The sequence below is a fragment of the Parasteatoda tepidariorum genome, chromosome 7 (assembly GCF_982258835.1).
Source record: "Parasteatoda tepidariorum strain Cologne lab strain chromosome 7, Ptep-v5.0, whole genome shotgun sequence".
In the NCBI taxonomy this organism is placed as follows: Eukaryota; Metazoa; Arthropoda; class Arachnida; order Araneae; family Theridiidae; genus Parasteatoda; species Parasteatoda tepidariorum.
Genome location: NC_141761.1, coordinates 62,901,539 through 62,924,247, shown reverse-complemented (window position 1 = coordinate 62,924,247; position 22,709 = coordinate 62,901,539). Strand labels below are relative to the sequence as shown.

At 29.2% G+C, this 22,709-nt stretch overlaps 1 long non-coding RNA gene across 1 annotated transcript; it reads left to right on the top strand.

The window, feature by feature from the left end:
- Positions 1-1,857: 1,857 nt before the first annotated feature.
- On the top strand, positions 1,858-21,476 carry LOC107456129 (uncharacterized). Its single transcript, XR_001585674.4, has 3 exons — positions 1,858-1,995; positions 8,458-8,673; positions 21,284-21,476. It is a non-coding gene; the product is annotated as an uncharacterized LOC107456129 (long non-coding RNA).
- The last annotated feature ends 1,233 nt before the right edge of the window (positions 21,477-22,709 follow it).

The window sequence follows — 22,709 nt, the reverse complement described above, 5'->3', positions numbered from 1 at the left end:
TGGTGAGAAAAACAAGGATCGCATGCGGATTATCAGAAGGTCATTTTACGTGAGACTCAGTAGAAATAGTGCTAAAATGCGTTTTCTTCTTCTTTTTTATAGAGGCCTAGTTTATTAGATGAAAATTTGTTAAGGGAGACATTTGTGACGCACGAAGAAATCCCAATTCCTTTTTGTGAAACAAATACATTCAAAAAGGGTTAAAAAATATATGTGTTTAAAAATTTTCCAAAAATACACAATTTTTAAACACCTCTACCCTCCTTAGCATGAATTGGAAAAGAAGTATTTGATTTGATGTATCGATGAAAAGTGTTTGTGTTGTGATGTTTTTCCAGAAATAAAAACTAAGTTAAACAATCCAGTTTTGTAAAAAAGAGTCCCATAAAACATGTTTATCCATACGGTAAAATTTCGGTAAAATTCGAATGCGTGATCAAAGTTTTTATACGAAAAAAGTGGTGAAATAAGCATTTTCGTACAGACGGATTTGGATTCTAAGTTTTTCAATAAATCTTCTCTGAAAAGTTCAACAATATTTTAATGTCTAAATCTTTACACCTCAAAAAGTTTCTATTTTTTTATTTCTATATTTTACAGATTGAAATGTTAGACCAGTATTGCATATAATTACTAGATAAACTACATCATATTTAAGTTTCGCACGGTTCAACCTTTGAACTTTTGATTTGAAAAACCTGACAAAGAAAAATTTTGTTTTTAATTATTTAGATTGAAATAAATTTGTCTCACGCGTGTTTACTTTTTATTTAAAGTTGTCCTATTCCATTTAGACGCTTACGAAACGCTCAGCATATATCTTACGAAAATTGAAGTTTACCAAGATCAAGTTCAAAATTTTCTGAGAAAAAGATGTCATAACAGGAAGTTGGTGGTAAAGTGCAAGTAAAGAGAACACATCTTTTAAATTTGTGTTTTTAATTTATTCTCATTTAAAAAATATTTACTTAAGGAATATAATTCGATTTTTTGAAGGAGAATGGCTTTTTCTTGACGATTTTTAACTTTGGTCCCGAGGGTGAGAGGTGCGAGTTATGTCTGACTGGGGGCAATTGCCCTCACTGATCTCAAACTGGCACTGCCCTTGGGATCAAAGGTAATATTCTTCAAATCAAATTTTATTTAGATTCCATTATATCATAAAAATAATTATTTTTAGAAAATATGTGGAAAATTGCATAAAAATCCAAAGCATTTGTGAAGTTCAATTGCTGATCCAATGAATATTGAAATAAGTTTAAATTTTCTATACATTCGCAACACAACACAGAAGGTGAAAACCTGCTAAACATAGATTGTTCAAATTCACGTTTTTTTTCCCTTTTTTTCTTTTCTAATAAAGTGCGTATTTAAATGTTGTCGATTGTCATCTAAAAGAGGGAAAGGCAATCGTTCTTTTGCAATTAAAATTCCTGAAATGACATCATTGGAAGAAAAGGTCCATGATCCCAGTTGTCTTACAATTTCTTTTACGTTGCTCGATTATCTCGAGTCAGAACCGGATACCGTTACAAATAAATTTGAAATTTCAAGCATAGCCTAATTAATAGTTCAAATCCCCTTTTTTAATGTTCAATCATTTTTGATGAAGAGTCCCTTATTTATCTTCATAATTTTATGCAATGCCATATTTAAATAATGTAATAATAATACTTTTCGAACGATTTTTTCGAAACCTACAGAGTGAAACCGTTACGCTACACTATATCGAAGGTCTTGCCTTCATTTTGCTTTCCACAGTAAAATTATTTGAAGAACTCACGTTTCCCGGATAGAAAAGTGACAACCTTCTATATGCTTTTTCGAACATCTCTTTTAAGTTACACAACCACCCACATTCCCTAAATCACATGACCCTTTTTGTTCCCGTGACGTATTTGACAGGCCTCTCTTTAAATATAATTTGCCTAAATAGGATCTGGCTTCTCTCGTCTTCCTGCATATTTGCATTGTCTTCTGGAATCGTTCTGAAAGGTAAGTGAGCTCTAAATGAAATATTTTGTATCTTCTCTTATTTGGCGAGAATTCCTCAATTCATAGTCACATTATATTTGATTGTATACGTACGTCATCAATAATACATGGTTAAAAGCCTTTATTATTATAATATTTTTAAAATTATATATGTTAGTTTATAAAGAATAATTGAAGTGAGAATAAAATGACATCAGTGTGTGTTTTTTTAAAATTACAATCCAAACAAATATTACATGTTGAAAGTATATACTAAAAGCTTTTATTGCAATATATTTTTCAATTAAAACTTTTTACTCACTGCTTTATCCTTATTTATATGAAAGTAAAACAGCGAATATGACAACTTTTAGCTGCATGGGAATCTTGAGTGTAAAACAAAACACCATAATAACATTAATTCTAGTGGACGGATTTTCATACACTAAGAAGCAATCTTAATGGTTGAAGAGTCTTTAAATTATCATGCATGTGCCACTATTTTTCTCTGCCGCATTTTGATGGTAATAAAATCGAGTTAAACTTGCAAGCAGTTTTTCAGATATGGTGGAGCGTTCCTGACTAGAATAGGAATATAGCATCGATTCTTTAAGTACGACTAAAATAAAAACTGTGTCAAAATTTTTTTTATTCGATACTGAGCTATGAACATTATACACAAAATGAGAAAAAAATGGCATCTAAGTTACTGATCTGATTTTCAGGTACTAATGTTTCGACGAAACGTTAATTAATTCGTGCAGATGATATTTTTAATTTACGAAATCAAACACAAAAATGTACTTCCTCTAAACAAACATGTTTTCTATATGAGGGTTCATATTCTTCACCCTCAGAATATGAAGAAGTAGCTGCAATCTGGAAAATATAGTTTCAGTAGCTTGGACAGGAAAGCGGTCATAAGTAGAAAATTATTTATTTCACCTTTATTAATTATTTATATCTCATTATTTCGTTATTTATTTCCCTTTTTAAGTATTTTCTGCATATCTTTGGAATTATTTAAAAACCTACAAACGTTTTTATGAAAAAATTGTAAAAAATCGTTGATTCAACGATAAATAAAATAGAGGATGATTATTCCTTTTTCATCATTTGCAATAATCAAACATTTTTTGAAATAACTGCACGTTGCACAAATTTTTGATAACTATGTAATTTTAAATCACAAAATCTTAAATGAAAACTGATTCGGTTAAAAATTGTTGACTTTTTTAAATTTCATTGTTAAAAAAGTATTGAGCCCATTTCACAAAATTTTTTGAATCGTCATTTAAAAATACAGTTAAAACTCTTTTTAAAAATTTGTATATGAAATAAGTTTTATTTTACATGACATAATCTTTTGATTAAGAGTTTTTTTTTTCAAGAATGCTTACTTTTATTATTATTATTTTGCATAAATAGTTCGGGTAATGTAAAAACGAAAGATGGAAAATGTGAAAATAACATTACGGAGTCCAAGCTTTCCACCGCATTTGAAAATCAACTCTAGTGACCATATAGTGTCGTTACTCTTATTACTTTGAAAATCATGAATCCGAAAAATACATAAATACTTAAAATACACAATACTTAATAGCTTTTGTGAAACTTTTCTTAGAAGTACTTTTAAGTTTTAATTATGCTCTTTTAAATTGAAATAATGGTTTAAAATCTAAGTTTAAAATTTCTAAATATTTTTATATAATGGAAACGGAGAGCATAAATTTTTTTATTTAGGGGCTTTAATTTAGGCTTAAGTATTACTTCCAACAAGAACTTGATTCGAGGTTACGTTTACGAAAATTTCGATAATTATCTTTATTTCTTGTTTGTTCTCCTTGATAAGCATTTCTTTCTTTTTCTTAGTTTTTATGCAGATAATAGATACATCTTGCAATTTCTGACTTACTGAGCTTGGCGGCGAAACAATTACAGTCTCGTCTTTCAGCAGATAAAATTAACAAATAATTCATAGGTGAAAAAGCAATGCTTTTTATTCATTTCTCGCAAAAACTACTTCATATATTTGTATTTTCTCTGTTCATTGGATAGAGTACTGCATAATTTACTCTTTTTTAATTAGCTACAATAATTTAATTTTATATTTTATTACGACACATAACCATTATCTATAACTAATGTATATAGGCAATACCTAAAGTAATAGCTCCATTTTTGAAATACAAAAATCTGTTAATATCCGATAATATCGACATTATTTTAATGGTAAAAGATTTGTCTGTTTACCAGCATAATCCCAAGTCAGTAAAATGCATTTTTGCGGCAATTTTTGTGCTATCATGTTATACCAGCACCCCACTATGTCCCAATCTCATCATTACTCCATCAAACAGTGAAATCCCTCAATTTTCAACTGTGGCTTTCATTCCAAGTTAAAACGAGTCTGTCTCAGATATAAGATATTAAATAAGGGTCAATGCTTTCTCAAAACATAGTGGGGAGCTGGTATAGCATAGGCATAAAAATTGCCACAGTGTCTATGAAAATGAATCTCTCAAGGAATAAAAAGTTGTTCGTATCAGAAAATAATAGGAAATGAAAATAGGAAAATTTACCTTTGGAATTGCTCTAGTTGAAAAGAGCATTGTTGCTTGCATGGAAATAACTGTTCCGAGGTATATGTGGTCCTAGGCACAACATTCTTCCTAACAAAAGTTCAACATAACAAGCTATTCAGCAAACCCGCTAAAAATTGCTTATCTCTGCATTTTGCAAAAGCATAAGAAAATTTGTAGAACAATAAAAACATCCTCACTATATAACATTTGCATTTAATTATGGAGATGCAACCTATCAATACAATTAAACAACCCGACTTTTTTCTGTTATTCATGGATAGGGTTGCATTAAAATTTGGCCAGCAGAAATATGTAATGGCTATTTTTAAAGTAGACGTGTTCGAAGCTCAATAGTGAGAAAACTGCTGCAACGAATAAGACTGAATTTGCAATAGGTACTATTTAGACGATAGGGATTCGATTTTTTAAAGGAAAACTTTTTTTCTTCCATTTTTCACCAACAGGGTTTGAAATGGTGCTGTAAGATAAAATAGGCATTGCAAGTTTAACACTTTGGATACATTTTGATACAGGCACCACATTTCTTACATACTTTTGTATATGATACATAAATATAATTTGAATATATTAGTAAGTCGACGCATTCTCATTGGGCAAATAAATCACATGATATCATCAGCACATCATGATATCAATCAGTTGTCATCAACAACTTGAATGTTAAGATGCAAGGGAAAAGCAATTGATCAATGATACCTGGGCCAAATTCAAAGCTTTTAAACTGAAGCTTAATTTGTTTGCCGGGTAGCTAACTAAGAACGACTTGTCTCATTTCTAGAGGTTAAATTCAATACCCTCAGCAAATAAGGAATATGGCTTGAAAAACTCCATTTTGAGTTTTAGATTTCAGTGCCATTCAAACAGAATTAGATATTTTTACCATGCCTTTCAACGTAAATTGTGAAGCAGTGAGGTCGGATTTGCAGCGTTGAATAATTTGAGTTGCTATCTAGCAATCACCTGAAGCAGTTGCTTCTAAATATGCCAAAGTTTGAGTTTTACAAATCTTTACCAACAGTTAGTTTTCAAAATTTAATATCTCATGCCCAGAAAATCAGTGCTATGTTTGCTTCATCTTATATATTGATAAAGTGTTTTCAACTATGAACCTTAAAAAAAAATAATTTCAGAAGTAGACTAACAGACAACCATATAGCCTTAAAATAAGTACATCTCACTTCGAACCTCAATATAAGGAACTTTTAAAATGAAATCGCAATTTTATTCATCTCATAAAATATTTAAATTAAAACTTGCATGTTGTTTCTTTATTTTAGAAATTTTTACTTAGCCCAACGAACTTTTCTTTTTCGATTTTTGGCCCTCGACCAAAAGAGTTTGCCCATCCCTGCAATAGACCAAAGAAAAAGATTTCCTTTCTCCCGCCGACCCCAAACCCCTTCTTGAAATAGTTGCACCTTGTTACCATAGCCACCGCCACGAGGTTAGATGAATGACTAGGGAAGTTTTTACTTTAGACAAACTATAGGTGTCCTTTCCTTTCTCCAAAACGGGCTAAAAGCTTACAAAATTGTATCAGCTATTCAGATACCTTATGGAGACCAGTACTCTACAACAGGGTGTGGAAGGCCTTACATAGTTGTCGTCACAGATTGTATTCACCCCATTCTGTCCCTAGCAAGCTTCAGAATTGTACTATTATGGTCACAGTAACATCCATAAATGCAATTTGAAAATCAAAAGAAAAAAAATAATACCGTACTACTTGATTTAAGATTTGAAATTTTGAAATCCTACTGCATGATTAAAGAATGAAAATCGTCAACACAATCGCATTAAGTCACAAGATATAATAAGAGTAAAATGAAAAGACGATTTTGAATTATGGTTGCCAGACTGTAAATTAATAACACTTTTCTCGCACGATTTTTTTAATCAATAATTATAACGCCTCTTCATTTTGACTTAGTCACAGTAAATGAAATATTTTTTACAACTCAGACGAAATTTTTAGCCATTTTTGACGAGAAATAATGGGCTAGTTTCTGCACTGTGTACAGTGGAAAGATTTTTTTAATTCTTCATTACCGTTAACAATTTTTATATAGTCGGAAAAATCCAGCTAAATTAGCGCTTTTTTAATAAGTTTAATAATTTTTTTCAGTTTGAAATATGCAAGTTATTTTTTCAGTTTTAATATTAGATATTTCTTTCAGCGAGATAGTTTAGCAAAATATTTGAAAAATGCTTGTATGAAAAATGTGTTACTAATACATAGTTATCTATACTAAATGGAATATATAGAATATTATGCAAGAATATTTGTTTGTGCCATTTTTAGCTTTAAAATAGCATTATGAACTACATTCTGATCCAAGTAATAAATATTTCTATTATCGATTATGCTAGACAGAACTATTTGGTTTCTGTAAATCGAATTTTAACAATGAAATACTTGAGCTTCCACTTTTCTTTATATATATATAAAGAATCATCATCTTGAAAGAAAATTGAAAATTGATTTTAAAAAACGCTCTGCTTTGGGCACTCAAGAAGTGTTCTTTATTTTTTTCGCGAATGATCTTCGAAAAATGGCTTAAAAAAAGAGGGGGAAACAATGAATTTCGTTTTCATCATTTTCATTAAATCGTCTCCCATTCAGACTTTTATGTTTTACTACATCAACATGCATCGCTGTTAGGATGCCAGAAGAAAAGTGACGAGCTTCACCTTCAACCTTCAGAAAAAGGAAATGCTTCTGTAATTGAAGGTGAAATATTATAGCAAATAAATTTCCATGGATGATGGAATGGAGCTCCTCAACGCGTGAAAACTTCTTGAAGCATGGATAAGCGCTATCCAGCAAAGTGTTTTTTTTTTTTTTTTTTTTTTTACAGGGTAGCTAAAGAGCAAGCTATTTTTTAAAGTGCAGTCACCAAAAGTCAGTTATTTCTAAGGAACACGTTCTGTTTAATTTTGAACCAAAAATAAAGTGCTAATAAATGCCCCAAAATAACTCATAGCACTTACTACTTTCAAAATATCTCATAACATTTACTACTTGAGTACTGAAAAACTCAATGGAACGAGCATGTCATGTTACGAGAAGTCTGCTATTACGACAATTTTTTTCAAAGAATTCATCCTTAAAATGTTAATACATGTTTATAACGTGTTTAAAATTAAGCCTGCTATTATATAACTAGTTAAAAATTATTCGCCTTCTGTTATTGCGACACATTTTTTGGATTATTAAAGGGAGGAAGATAATATGAAAAAAGGCAACGTGGAAGACATTTTCATTTACATCTAGTATCAATAAAAAAAAGTTAAAAACAAGTATCATTTACAATATCATTTCACTATCTACTGGTCAAGTAATCGTCATCTTAACAAAAGAAAATACTTCTGCTATCTTAAGAAACTTCTAAAGGATACGGCTTTTTTTGTTGACCACATATTTATCTATCAAATCTATTTTTCGGAAAGTTCACTGATAAAGTCAACATTCAATTGTATCAATAACGCCTGAAAATATTGCACTTCCTTTAATTTTTTAATTTGTTATTATTATTATTATTTCTATTTTAAAATAAAATCATCGCCATGCTTTCTGTAGCGACAGTTTCATCTGTAGTAAATTTTCTTCATATCATTTGTTGATGTGAACTGTTATTATAATAGACCTTTAATAAATATTTTTGTTGTTGTTAATTTTAACTTTTCTTTAAACTTTTAATGTATCTATGAATCCGAGTTAACTCTTACAACTGAATTTTGGTTACTAAGGAGTATGTTGTTGTAACGTGTGTTGTTTCTATAATTATGAAAGTAAAAGATTGGATTAAGTAAGAAATTAATGTTAAAAAGTTCAATGTGACTGATTAGTGATTTTTCTATATTTAAATTTTTGCAGAAACTCACCTTCAAGATGGTCGTGAGAAATACTGCACCTAAACTTTTTCTGACGTTGCTCGCCATTGCAGTTTGCTTACCATTCCAGGCGAATGCATTGTGCTTTGGTCAAATGTGTAAGATTTATCCACAAATGGAGCATTTTTGTTGTGATTTTATGGGAGTTAAAGAATGCTGCACATCAGATAAACTCAGAGGTGGTACAAATTGCATAAAGGTACGGTAGATAAAACATCAAAAACCAAAAAAAAATTCTAAATGCCTTTTTTCAGAAACTATTTTTTTATTTATTTTGTCATTGCAAAAATAAAAATTAACACAGACATTTAAAGTTCATACATAAGGCTTTGTGGCGGTTGTATAGCATAAATTTTCCAGCAAATAAGAGAGTTTTTTTTTTAATCTTCAGAGATACATGGTGTCCTAAATTAGACTGACAGTTTTCAAAAATTCATAACAGCAAAACGGTTGAGGTTAAAAATAAATGAATGATTCTTGCAGTTCATTTATTTTTCTTCTCAGAATTACTTTAAGTTTCAGTTTTAAAAAAACAATTATCGGATAGTAAGCATATATATCAACGGAAAATTATTAAAAATAATAACACAACTTGTCACATTACGACATGTGATTGCGGCTGATAGAATTTTAATAAATATTGTAACGGGATTCTTTATTCATTGTAACATTTCGAAAAATTATAATTTATGATATGATTTAGGATTCCCTCCCCCCCTTAATCTGTTATCGCTTAGAGTTATATTTATAGAACAGTTTCTTTTTTCAAAAACATTTATTGTGGTTGACCAATTGTTTAAGCTTTATTGTTCGTCTAGAAGAATTAAAAGATTACCTTCCATCATAATTTATTAATGGTTTAGGTTTCTGTAACTAGATTTAGGTATTAGGTATCTAGATAGGGGGCTGGTATTTTTGAAATGAAATAGTAAAAGTAGAAAAAATAGCTAAAAGTAGAAAATATTCACTTAGTTTAATTTCATATACTAAACCAATTTTTACATAAAGACGCTTTTTGTATCACTTTAATACATAAAAGTTCGGGATAAAGCGGCCAAAATAAGCAAATCATACTCTCCTTGTAAGGTGATAGGAAAAATTCGTAAGCTTAGAACTATAAATATAATTGAAATATTTATGTAATATATTTATAAGTGAAGCAAGACATTATTAAGTCGAGAACTTATTTTATAATGTAATCGATTTAATTTATGGAACTTAACTTATGGTCTCCTCCACAAAGTCCAACCACCTGTTGGCCTCCTGTTTTCCCTGTACCTTTAATATCGGAAAATGTTAGTTTTTTAGCTCAGCCATTTGATCTTGTATGACTTAATAACTCACAAACTGTTCGGTTGTCTATGTTTATTCACCACTTCAAGGTTATATAAACTTCCCCATGTATTATTTTCTTCCACTGCTCCAAAATTTGACCAAATGATTTTATCGTAAAATCACCGAATCACTCTAATTAAATAAATGTCAGTGTAATAATTGCTTATATTATTTTATAGTAAATGGTTTTTACGGTAAAATTGATTTAATGAAGATGTTCCCAAAGGCACCGGTATTTTATACCATAATTTGATCCGGAAATTTTAACAGTGTACATTCTTAAAAATTCGGTTCAATGTTGAAGGATAATACCGGTACTTATACCACTATACAAATTCGCTGCCAATCCAAGTCTTTAATTGGACCATGTTTTCGTTAAGGTTGAACTAAATTATTCAACAATCAAATTAAAAATAGTAATAATAATAATTTTCTGGATAATATGATTCACCTTGGTACGTAACAAGGTTGCTGGAAATTTGAACATCATTACAGTTCGATGTGGTCCAAGAGTTTTAACAGCATAGTCTATACATAAAAAAATTAATAAATCGCAAGTATTGTTCACATTTGACATCTTACTCAAATGTAAGTTTGACACAAATCTAAATACTATGCATCTATAGAACTTTCACATTTCTATCTTCAAAATAAAGCAAGTAATGTTTTAATTCTACTTTTCCTTTTGAAACTTATTTCAAAACAAAAAATATCGAGCAAATGACACGAAATTTTTCATGTATCCTATTCCAACAATATATAGTCCTAATTTTAATTTAAAAAATCTTTTAAGTTTTATTTTAGTATAAGTTTTGCATCCCGAAATAATAAGTCAAAAAGTTTATTGCCACAGTAATAAATGGTTTAACATTGATCAAATTTTAAACCATGCATTCTGTAAATTTGTTTTTCCTTTGAACTCTTGGAAAAGTATAAAAAGCACAACCTCTAAGTCTTTTTTCTCCGTATGCTGTATACTGTTTCTCTGTATGCTGACTTTTTAGTCAGCATACAGAGAAACAGTATTAATTTTACAGCATGAACATCTCTACTTTAATTTATGCTGATTTTTCGTACAAAAAATACAGAAAAATATAAATATTTAGAGTCACTCCTTCAAATCTTACTTCAGTTTTTAACGCTTTCTCACTCATTTCTGATGACAAATGTCAAAAACGGAATTAATTGTCTTCGAATCCATATTCTTCATGTTTTTTTTCACCTTTTTTTGCGTATTATTGAAATATAAAATTAATTTCTTATGTTATTAACAGTACACTATTATTAGTCTCATGTATTATTAACTTAAGAGTTGAAAAATATTTTAATAAATATCAAAATGTCTTTTCTTTTAGAATTTCGCATGATTTTCAATTTTGCTATGATCAATTTCTAAAAACAAGTATAGCTTATCCAAGAAAATTACTTGCCTACTTTATCATCAAATCAACTCGATGTAATCTGCACAAAAACACCGTAAAATAACTCAAGGTCAGCCTATGGAGGGACCTCCATGAACTGTCGTGCCATTCAGTTTAGTTTAGTTTACTTATAACTAAAATTACTGGATTAGTATGAGCAAAATAATACTTCAATAATAAGGCAGCAGCCGTGATGGCTCAGGGATCAAGCGTTCGCCTTCCAATGAGGTGAACCGGTTTCGAATCCCAGCGATGGTTGGTCGATACGAATTCCGCATCCGGCTTGCACTAACCACAGTGCTGATGTGAAATATCCTCAGTGGTATCGTGGGTTAGAGACCCATTGCCATTAGGCTAACCGTGGTAGGTTACTGTGATTTTCCTCTCCATGTAACGCAAATGCGGTTAGTTCCATCAAAAAGTCCTCCGCGAAGACAAATTTCTCCCAATGCTTGATCGATCCAGGAATTCCTTTGCCTTCTGGATTGGGTTCAAAATTACAAGGCTACGGAGTTGAAGATAAGAGGACGCAATACCTACCCTCTCAATGCCAGCTGCTAATGCTTTTTCTATGGGAGCTTCATTTGCTAATAACTTTTTTGCATTTTGATATTTTGGAAAAATTCTTTCAGCATTTGAAAGTTCATAGTTTACTCTAAGGTCTTATGAAATCACTTTTTGTTTTACCATAAATTTTAAATTATTAATGGAGTTTAAATATCGGTAATAGAGACATCTTCTTGAAATCCGTTTTTTATCAAAATTCATTTAGTAAATCCTTATTTTTGAGTTCACTTACTCGAACTATACATTTCAAGCTACCAGAAGAAATAACTAGTAATTATTTTCTTCAATTATGAAATGTGTTATTAGGAAAGAAAGATGAAAAAATTCTTAAAAAAATTGGGAAAAGAGCCTAAACCACGCCTCCCATCTGTCCTCCCTTCATTTACCAATACGAGTAAAAGTTCTAGTGGGGAGATCTTTTGGGGGGTTAGGAGAAAAGCCTCTTTACTTACTTTGAATAGTTGAGAGGTTAAATAGCCTTGGGGTCTTCTGTTGTGGTTGAAAACAGTTTTTATTTCATTCTCTTTCTTTAGAATGAGTTAGGATGGAAGACTTTCTTTCGAATTTTCTTATGTTATTTATTATTATTTTTTCTTCTTAATTTTGGCAATAACAACTTATCAAAACATTGTAGGATAAATATATTTAATTAGTTAATTATATATATCAATTAAGCTAACAACAATTATGCAATCTTCTGTAAAAAATTTTATGTAGCACTTTTAAATACGGAGTTAAAAAATAGTAAAAATTTTAAACTTCGTAATTTAAATTATAATATTGTCATTAAATTTTTTTTAGCTTTATATAAGAGGTTAAAAATTGAAACTAGCAATATGAAATTTCTTTACTTAAATATCAGTCCTAAATTTCATAAAATTACAATAAATTTCAGAACAGTCACATGTGGGTCTAATACTTTCCTAATTAAACTTGGCACCTTTTTCTTTAACTACTTAAATAAAATTATCAACAATATTATTAAAGAGGATTTTTCTTGGATTATCACTAATAATCCACCGATTTTAGAATTTATTAAACATAATAAAATTAATTCTATTGCCACTTATGATTTCCAAGATCTTTTCAATAGCATTCCCCTTTCTAAACTAAAAGATGTTCTTTTGAATTATTACTATGTTTTGAAAAAATCTTTAATTGCGATTTTGATTATTGGGAAATTCCAATTAATTTTTGTCTTTTCAATAATTATCTTTAAAATGGAAAAGATATTTTTTTTTTCCTAGTTGATGGAATACCGGAAGGACCTAACGTTTCATCTCTCTTAGCTAATTTTTTGTTTGCACTAAAAAAAAGAAATTGTACTCTTAATATTAAATTTGTTTTTAGATTTATTGATGATTTAATTATCTTCAATTTTCATGAATATACTCTTTTATTTAATAATATTTACCCCTAGGAATTAACCTCGCTTCGTAATCATAATGATAGCTTTAATTTTTTGGATTTGGGTATTATAAAAGGAGAAAATATCTGCTTTGTTGGTCTATTTTATAAAAGAAATTATTTTTATTTTAAGGCAAATAAATTATTTGGAATTCTAATGTTCTTAAAAATATCTATTTTAATACCATTTTTAATCAAATGTGTAGAATTAAAAGATTATGTAGTAATGTTTAGTTATCCAAAAAACAAATAGACAAAATTTGATAAAAAAAAACAATGGTTACCCAAATAAAGTAATTAAATTCTATATAAAAACATTAAGTTAATTGTATGTTATTGTGAATAAATTTACTAAAAAACTTCTTCGTTAATTTATACAATTTTTACCGTGTGCAAATCCATTTCGGGCAAATCCTTGGCTGAAATTATGTGCATAACAGGCAATTCATATTTCCTTCTCTCTCTCTCTTCTGTTTTATTTATTTTTTTCTTAAATAAAAGTTAATTTTCTAAAATTATTAATTGGCAATTTCTTTAAATTATCCGATATAATAACCGATATGCGATTTATATTTTAATTTCTTCACTAGCAAATGCTAACTATTTCTGAGCATCATATAATGTTACTCAGGTTTTTATGGTCGTAAATATAGATTGCTAGTTTTAAATATGAATATTATATTTTCCCATTTCGTAAATTTTCCTAACTGTTCAATAATAATGAGTTTTTCTGAAAATACGTTTCATTTTCTTTACAGTGCTAACAGAGTTAAATGAACATATTTCATTTTAGTATTTTCAAATCTAATTTTTATTACTGTGCAGAGTCATGTATATTTTTGAAAAGGAAATTTTTTTCCCTGTATAATTTGTTTTATTCCCGTTTTATTTTCCCATTTTCAAATCTCTGCCACTATTTAGCATTATGTGTTTATTCGAAAAGATACTTCTTGACTGTGTCAATAAATTTTATGATCCTTGTAGTATTCCACATTTGCAAATTCTAATTATTTTTTAGTATTATGGTATTCTAAAGAAATGTTGCGTTCACAGTGTTTACTGATTTATAGTTCATATTTTAACTGCATATTTGCATGTTTTTCTTATTTTTTAGCATCATATGTATTTTCCAAAAAACGTTATTTTAGTAGAAGCAATAATAGGTTTAACATGTTATTCTTATAGTTGCAAACTTTCACAGCTGTTATGCTTTAGTTTAATTGTAAAAAAGGTTTTTTTCACGGTGCGACCAGACATAAATAAATTTTTCCGTTATATTTTTACTTTTGTTGTAATTTAATTTTCTGTAATGCATGTATGCTATATTTATTTTTGTCTAAAATTGTATTTCAGTTCTTTATTTTAGTATAATTTTCTCCTTTTATTATGTTTTCGGTCTGAATTATTCACAGTTAATGAATCAGGATCGCTATTCTGTAAAAATAAGTAAAACCCAGATACAGTGAGCAGGTAGAAAATTAGCAATTCGTTTAAAGTAAGCTCAAATTCTTTTTTCGCAGGTATTTAAATTTTTTTATATGTTTCAAACTATCTCATACTTTTAAAAGTATATAACTTCAACTTTTTTTTACAAATGGAGTAATACACATTTAAAGGCGTGTTTAAAATTAGTTATTTTGTTGAAATGAATAATACGTGTGGGTTACGTTAGATATTTATACTATAATTATCTGTCATCATTAATACGTTTATTTAATGAACCTCATCGGAAAATATCTGGTATGGCAAGGGCACAAAGCACACACACACACAAAAAAAAAAAAATCCATTAATGTGAAAGAAGAAAGCATAACAAGAAACAAGAGAGAATCGGTTTTCCCTGTTTCTTTTCTTTTTAGACATGAACAGAGAAAACCAATAAGTTTTGGCAAGTTCCAAAATATACATCATCTTCTTGGATGCCGCTTTACGTCAGTGTGAAATGCAACATTTACCCTTTCATATCATGCACCTGGATCATTGTTACTACTTGCAAAGACATTTGCGGAATATATGACAGAAACCGTTCACACAAAACATTTTTTAAGCCTCTCACTTTTCACATAGACAAAGCCAGAATGCGAAGTGCTTGTTGAAAGGGCCTTTAGGCTTTCAACTTGGCATTAATGTAGCCTAGTGCAATACCAGAAAATGCCAAAAAATTTCATTGTAGATCTTAAATCTAGTGGCCTACTTGAGAAAGTAATGGGAGTAGTGAATCACCTGGCTGACAACTCTAGAAGCTTACTGTTCAAATCCAACAACAATAGCGTTGAGCAGTTCAACAGCATAATTGCTAAATTTGTTGGAGGAAAGAGGGTCAATTATAGTCAGCGTGGCTCCTATCAAACACGGTGTAACGCTGCAGTTGTCTCTCACAACAGTAAAACTCCATTACGGGCTCTCTATAAACAAATGTTTCAGAGAAGCCCAGGAGTTCATTCAAAAAGATCGGAAGAACGCAGAGTGCGTAAGAGACAGCAGACAGAAGCTCGCCGAAAATTACTAGGTCGAAAGCGCCTATTTCATAAAACAACGGGTGATGCGGCATACGGCGTCTATGCAGAGAGACCGGATTTGAATGAGGAAGATTACTCATATAAAAAAGACAAATTCTTGGCTGAAATAAACATCGACGAACTCGGTATACTAGAAATCGAGAAAGACACTCGTGGTCAACAAAATTCGGCGAGATGGATGCTTGAGAGAAAGAAGCGCCTCACAGCTTCCAATTTTGGTTCGTTTGTAATAAACTCCCCACAACGAAATGCGACACCATCATAAAGAAGCTTCTTTATTTCGATCTCAGCACTGAAGCAATGAGGTATGGGAAGAGACATGAAGTTGGTGCAATAAATGCTTTGCAAAATCTAAACCACAATGTCTCCCCATGCGGTCTCTTCATTGATAAGGACTTACCATTTTTAGCTGCTTCGCCGGATGGTTTAGTAGGTAATGATGGTATAATCGAAGTAAAATGCCCGGCCAAATGTTACGATATCACTCCTGACGAAGGAATTTTATCACGAAAAGTAACATTTTGGAAGGTAGATAAAACTAAAACAAATATCCTTGGAATCAATACAAACCACATTTTTTATTATCAAGTCCAAGGACAATTACACATTACTAGAAAAAGTTTTTGCCTTTTTGTTTTATGGACACCCAAAGGGATCAAAATAGAAAACATAAAACGAGATGACGAGTTTTGGGAAAATAAAATGGAACAAAAATTAAAGAATTTCTATTTCGACTGCCTGCTGCCAGAAATAATTGATCCTCGTTTTACAAGATCACTTCCTATAAGAAACCCACAGTACATAATTGCAGCTATTAATGAAAAGAATTCAAAAATCGCAGTATAATTTTCGTAATTTTAAATTTATAATTAATAATGCCACCAAATATATATATATATATATATATATATATATATATATATATATATATATATATATATATATATATATATATATATATATATATATATATATATATATATATATATATATATATATATATATATATATATATATATATATATATATATATATATATATATATATATATATATATATATATACATATATATATATATGCATATACATACATATACATGCATATAGTACATACATACATATACATGCATATACATACATTTTAATTTTCCCTTCCCTTTAGCAAGTGCTTCTTATGTCTCAGCATCCAGATTTTTATTTTGTATAGTATTTCCAGATTTTATAAATAATGTTATATTTTCTTCACATTGCTGACAGTGCTAAATGTACATACAAGTATATATATTATTATTATTATTATTTTCAAATTTAATGTTTGCAACTGTACATCATAGTGTATATTCTTGAAAAGAATTTTTTTTTCACTATTGTTTGTTTTAGTTACTCATATTTTATCTTCAAAATTTCCACATTTATTTAGCACCATGAGTTTGCCCGAAAAAATACTTGTGCTAGTTTGCAGAATTGCCTAGTATCATGAGTTTTCTCAGTAAAATTTTGCTTTCACAGTGTCAACGATTGTATATTATAATTTTCCTTCTCGCAAATGCTCTATATTTCTCAGCAACACATGTTGTTGCTCAGATTTTTATTTATTTTGTTTTATATACTAATGCTAGATTTAAACATGAATATTATATTTTAACATTTCTTAAAATTTTTATTGCCTGCTCATCATAATGCCTATTTGCTTTATTTATTCTTGCCTGACTTTATATTTTAATTCTATATTTTAGTATTCTTTTCTTTTCTTTTGTTTTTTTGTCAGCATTATTTGCAATTATTGAATCAGAATTATTATTCTCTAAAATAAGTAGTTATAGCAATTTGACAGACTTGCTATTAAAAGTCGTTACTTTATATGTATTCAAATAATCATCGCTAAAACTACATTTTGGATAAATCAATTTTTAATTTATGTCACAATTAATTTATTTTAATCCATTAAGACATACCATAAATTTAATAACATACAATGTATTCAGATTAATTTAATCATGAGACAATGGGGATAGGGGAGTATGTAGGTGATATTAGCGAGTTGCATTAAAATTTTTAGAAAAAAAAATATAACACCAATTTTTAGTATTTTATTGCAAAATAGCTTTTATCTTTAAAAACTTTTTTAAAGAAAATTATATTAAAAATCTTTTGTTGAGAAACACGTTTTTATATCTTGCAGGATATTTCGATGGCTATTTAAAATTGACAGAAAAATGTTCACTTTAAGAAAATAAATGTTTACTTCGACTTTTAACTACTACAAAATGCCCATAATTAGCATTGTATTATTTACTTTGCCAATTTTACCTTTAATTAACTTTTTGATATTACATTCCTTTTTTCCATCTGTGATAAAGTAAGAGTTGTGTTCTTGCTTTTAGCCCTCATTTTGTCACCATATGTAAACATAATAAATCTATTGCAATTATACATTTCTTGTGACTCAAGTTATACTGTTTGTAATGCACACATGTAAACTATTTATATTTGCTCTATTTTGTAATTTAAATTTTTTATTTTTTCCTTTTTATGTTTTTATCTTGATTATACGGAAGTAAAAGATCAGGATGGTTATAAATAAAGATTTTTTATGCTTTTAATTAGAGAGTTTTTTTAATTGCATGCTTCGCCCACAAAATTAGAGTTTTTTGTAATATTACAGTCATTTTCTCTATTTTTGATTTATTATTTATTTTTGTGTTTGCGAAGTTCTGACATATGTCTGCAAACTTATCTGCGTTATAAATAAGTTTATATTTCATTACGTAAATGACAACAAAAAAGTAACATATGTTTCAAACATATGTTACAAAACATATGTTTCATACATCAAAAAAGTAGTTCGAGAAAATTTTCTTCACTGAATTTAAACACCCAAAATAACAAAATGACCATTTTTTTTTTAAATATAGTGTCTCTTAGCTTTTATATGTATCTGTATGAACAGGTGTGTGCTCATAGATACACAATTAAAATGAAAGTAAAGAATTCAAGATGTGATCAAAACAAAATTTTAAAACTTTAGAGAACAAAGTAGAATAGCAGAAAAATAAAAATCGAGGGGAAATTTTTTTTTAATTCGTTGATTATCAAACTATACGCTAACAGATGTTTCATCTGAATTCCATCTTTCTGAGGCTGAAGTAATATGGAACATGTGGTGAGAATTCGCTTTAAAAAAGGAGAGTAAATAAATAATACTAAAATACAAAAATAAATAATACTCAAACAGAAATTTTAATAATTCAAATGGAGATTGAAATGTATGAAACAGAAAAGAATATAAAATTATTGAAACGGAAAAAAATAAAAAATTATTTTTGTGTAGAAATATTTATTTTTAAATTTTCTTTTTCCTTTGCACAAACACACACCCATATTCTAATATACGTATGTGTCTTAAACTATTGAAAATGAAAGGAGAAAAATTCTCAGACAAATACAAAACAATGTAATTTGTAATTCAGCAAAATTACAAAGCAATATAAATAAATTAAAAAATTTATTGAGAAATTATTATACTTATTTACGGAAAATAAAATTTTCCCGGATGGTGAATGTAAGTTTGAAAAAGATACATCAAAACAAAAATTTTCTTTGATGCAATTTAAAAAGCGTTTGATTTTTCTTTTATCATATTTTATAATTAATTCTTATTTTTTTATTTTTATAACTTTTTATTATATTAGTAAAAGTTTTAATAATTTTTTCAATTCTGTATTATGACTTAATAAATTGCCTACGTTTTAATAAATTATGTATTTTTCAGAATTTTTATAATTATATTTCTTCATATATTTACAGCTCAATATAATTAGCAGTTCTAGCTCCGATTATTAAAACTAAGTTACTTTAATTAATTCCATTAATTCCACACACATTAATAAAAATTTATATTCTTCTTGGTGTTTTAATTTGAAACGAATTTATTTAAGATATAAGTAATCCCCATTATCTTGTAAACACCTATTTACATACAAATAAATAGTTAGAATGTCTATTCTGGATATTTCACAACGAAACTAAGAATGGGTTTAAAAATAAAAGACCGCGTACCCAGAATCACTTTTCGAAACTAATGCTTATATTGTTCAGTTTTGCTAAGGGAAGGATGGGATAGTTTAACTGACCCTCTATCATATATCACTGTCACTGTACCAATTCACTCCTCCCTCAAAGCGACGCCCCCAAAGGGTGACTATTACAACTCTGATTTTGCCAATTCCGGTTTTTTATCTGGGTATCGCGTCCTCATAAGTGGTCGTAAGGCCAAAATTGGGTCGACTCTTCAGCGACGGTTATTTATAAATGTAAATAATGAGGTAACTATCAGAATTAATAATAGCACAACATTTATTATGTTAATATATCCGCATAAGTAATTGTTAAAATAGTACTTTGTTGGTAAAAAATCCATTACAAATGATAAGTTGGTTCGGGGCAGACATTTCTGATATAGAGCGTATGTGAATATAACTAAGGACAAGATTTACCTCATCTATTGGCTTAATTTCGGTATTTTATTGGAATGAAAGGCAAACGTTCTAATGGTCGCCAAAATGTGTTAAAGCTATTGAATAGCAAATGGGACTTAAGGTATGGATCATCTTAATCGAAGAGTCGATCTGATGAAGGGTCGAATAATAATAATAATAAAGAATAAAGGCAAACGCTCTAATGGTCGCCAAAATGGGTTAAAGCTATTGAATAGCAAATGGGACTTAAGGTATGGATCATCTTAATCGAAGAGTCGATCTGATGAAGGGTCGAATAATAATAATAATAATAATAAAGAATAAAGGCAAACGCTCTAATGGTCGCCAAAATGTGTTAAATCTATTGAATAGCAAATGGGACTTAAGGTATGGATCGTTTTAATGGAAGAGTCGATCTGATAAAGGGTCGAATAATAATAAGAATAATAATAAAGAATCAAGGCAAACGCTCTAATGGTCGCCAAAATGTGTTAAATCTATTGAATAGCAATTGGGACTTAAGGTATGGATCGTTTTAATGCAAGAGTCGATCTGATAAAGGGTCGAATAATAATAAGAATAAAGAATAAAGGCAAACGCTCTAATGGTCGCCAAAATGTGTTAAATCTATTGAATACCAATTTGGGACTTAAGGTATGGATCATTTTAATGGAAGAGTCGATCTGCTAAAGGATCGAACTGAAGAGTAGAGATGTATAGTCAAAAGCAGTTTTAAAATTTTCTATACACATGCATACACAATAAAAAAACAAACGTTGTGATTTTACGATAGAAAAATAATTTACGTGAGGTTCATGACGTATTTTTGATGCTTTTGTTCAAAGAGATGATTCACATTAACGGGTGATAAAGTGTTGTGTTTTTTACATATCTAATGAATGCGTACGAAAAAATAGTCAGGGCTAGTTTATCATCATAATTGAGGCATTTTTTTTTTAAATTTTTGCTCACTTGATTTTATATATCAAATAAAATAAAATATATTTTTTACATTATTATATTTTATTTACATTTTATATCTGCTTTGTATTATACTGCTAACATTATAATTTTTTTTCCAGACAGTAATTGCTCAGTAACAAACAGGAAATACCTCAAGCATATACTCATCCAATAAAAAAAACACAAGCTTTTACTAAGTTAACAATTACAAACTGTATATTATAGTGTACACTAATTAAAAACTATGTATTATATTGTTGCTCAAATATTGTATTCACTTTGATTTGGTTTAATAAAATGTTCACTTTTTTATCTGCTGATTATAAAATAAAAGAAAAATGTCATTATTTTATGATGAATAAGTCAAACTTATCAAGGTGTCATGTGAATATAAGAGCTTAAAAACTAATAGTCAATTACTTTCTTTAAATTTCTCTTCAAGTAAAGTGTCTAGATTTATGTGTACAAAGATTTTGTTCAAAAATAACAAGTTTACGCACTACGAAAAAAAATATGGTCAAAACTGCCAAAATATGGTTAAATTTACCGTATTTCTTGCTCTATGAGAACACCAAAAAGGTCGATAAATTTTAGCGAAGCATTTTGGTAATGATTTTGATTAAATTAACCATCTGGTATTTTTTTTAACTTTTTATAACCGTCGTTGAACAGCCGACCCAATTTTTGGGTTTACGACTGCTAATGTTTAACTACGGAGCCTTGTAATTTTGAACCCAATCCAGAAGACAAGGGAACTCCTCGATCAAGTATTGGAAGAAATTTGCCTTCGTGGAGGACTTTTTGATGGAGTTAATCCGCATTTGCGTTACATGGAGAGGAAGACCACGAGAACCTCTCACAGTTAGCCTGACAGCAAGGGGACTATAGCCCATGATCCATCTACAACTGAGGATATTACACGTCAGCACTGTGGTCCGGGCAAGCCTGATGCGAAATTCGTATCGACCAGCCATTGCCGGGATTCGAAGCCTGTTCACTTCATTGAGAGGCGAATGCTCTAGCGAATGCTATCGTGGCTCAACCATCTGATCTTAAGAAAAAAATAAGAAAGAAAGAAAAAACAATCTAGTGCTATAATAATTCATAAAATTTAGTTAATGTGGCACAATGTGGAAATTTTATTACGATTTATTAGAGCAAGGCATAAAAACTATTTATTCGGTTAAAGACACTTTCCAGTGTGGTATTTTTATTAAATGCATGGTAATAAGAAATATGATTTCGAAAACCAGAAATTTCCGGTAAGACATATGAAGTAAAAAATTACTAAATGAATAGTATATAAATACCATATAATTTGCTGTTATTACCAGAACTATCGTATTTTATTTTTTACCAGAAATGTCATTACCATTCAGTATGATTATTTTGCCAGAATTTTTTTTTCGTGGGAGGGGGAAGTCATTAAATCCTTTTATTCAAACTAAAGATTGAATACAAATGAATATTGAAACTGAATGAAAACCACATGAATATGTTATTTTTTTAAGTGAATACGAATAAAAGCAGTAAACCATGCTTTTC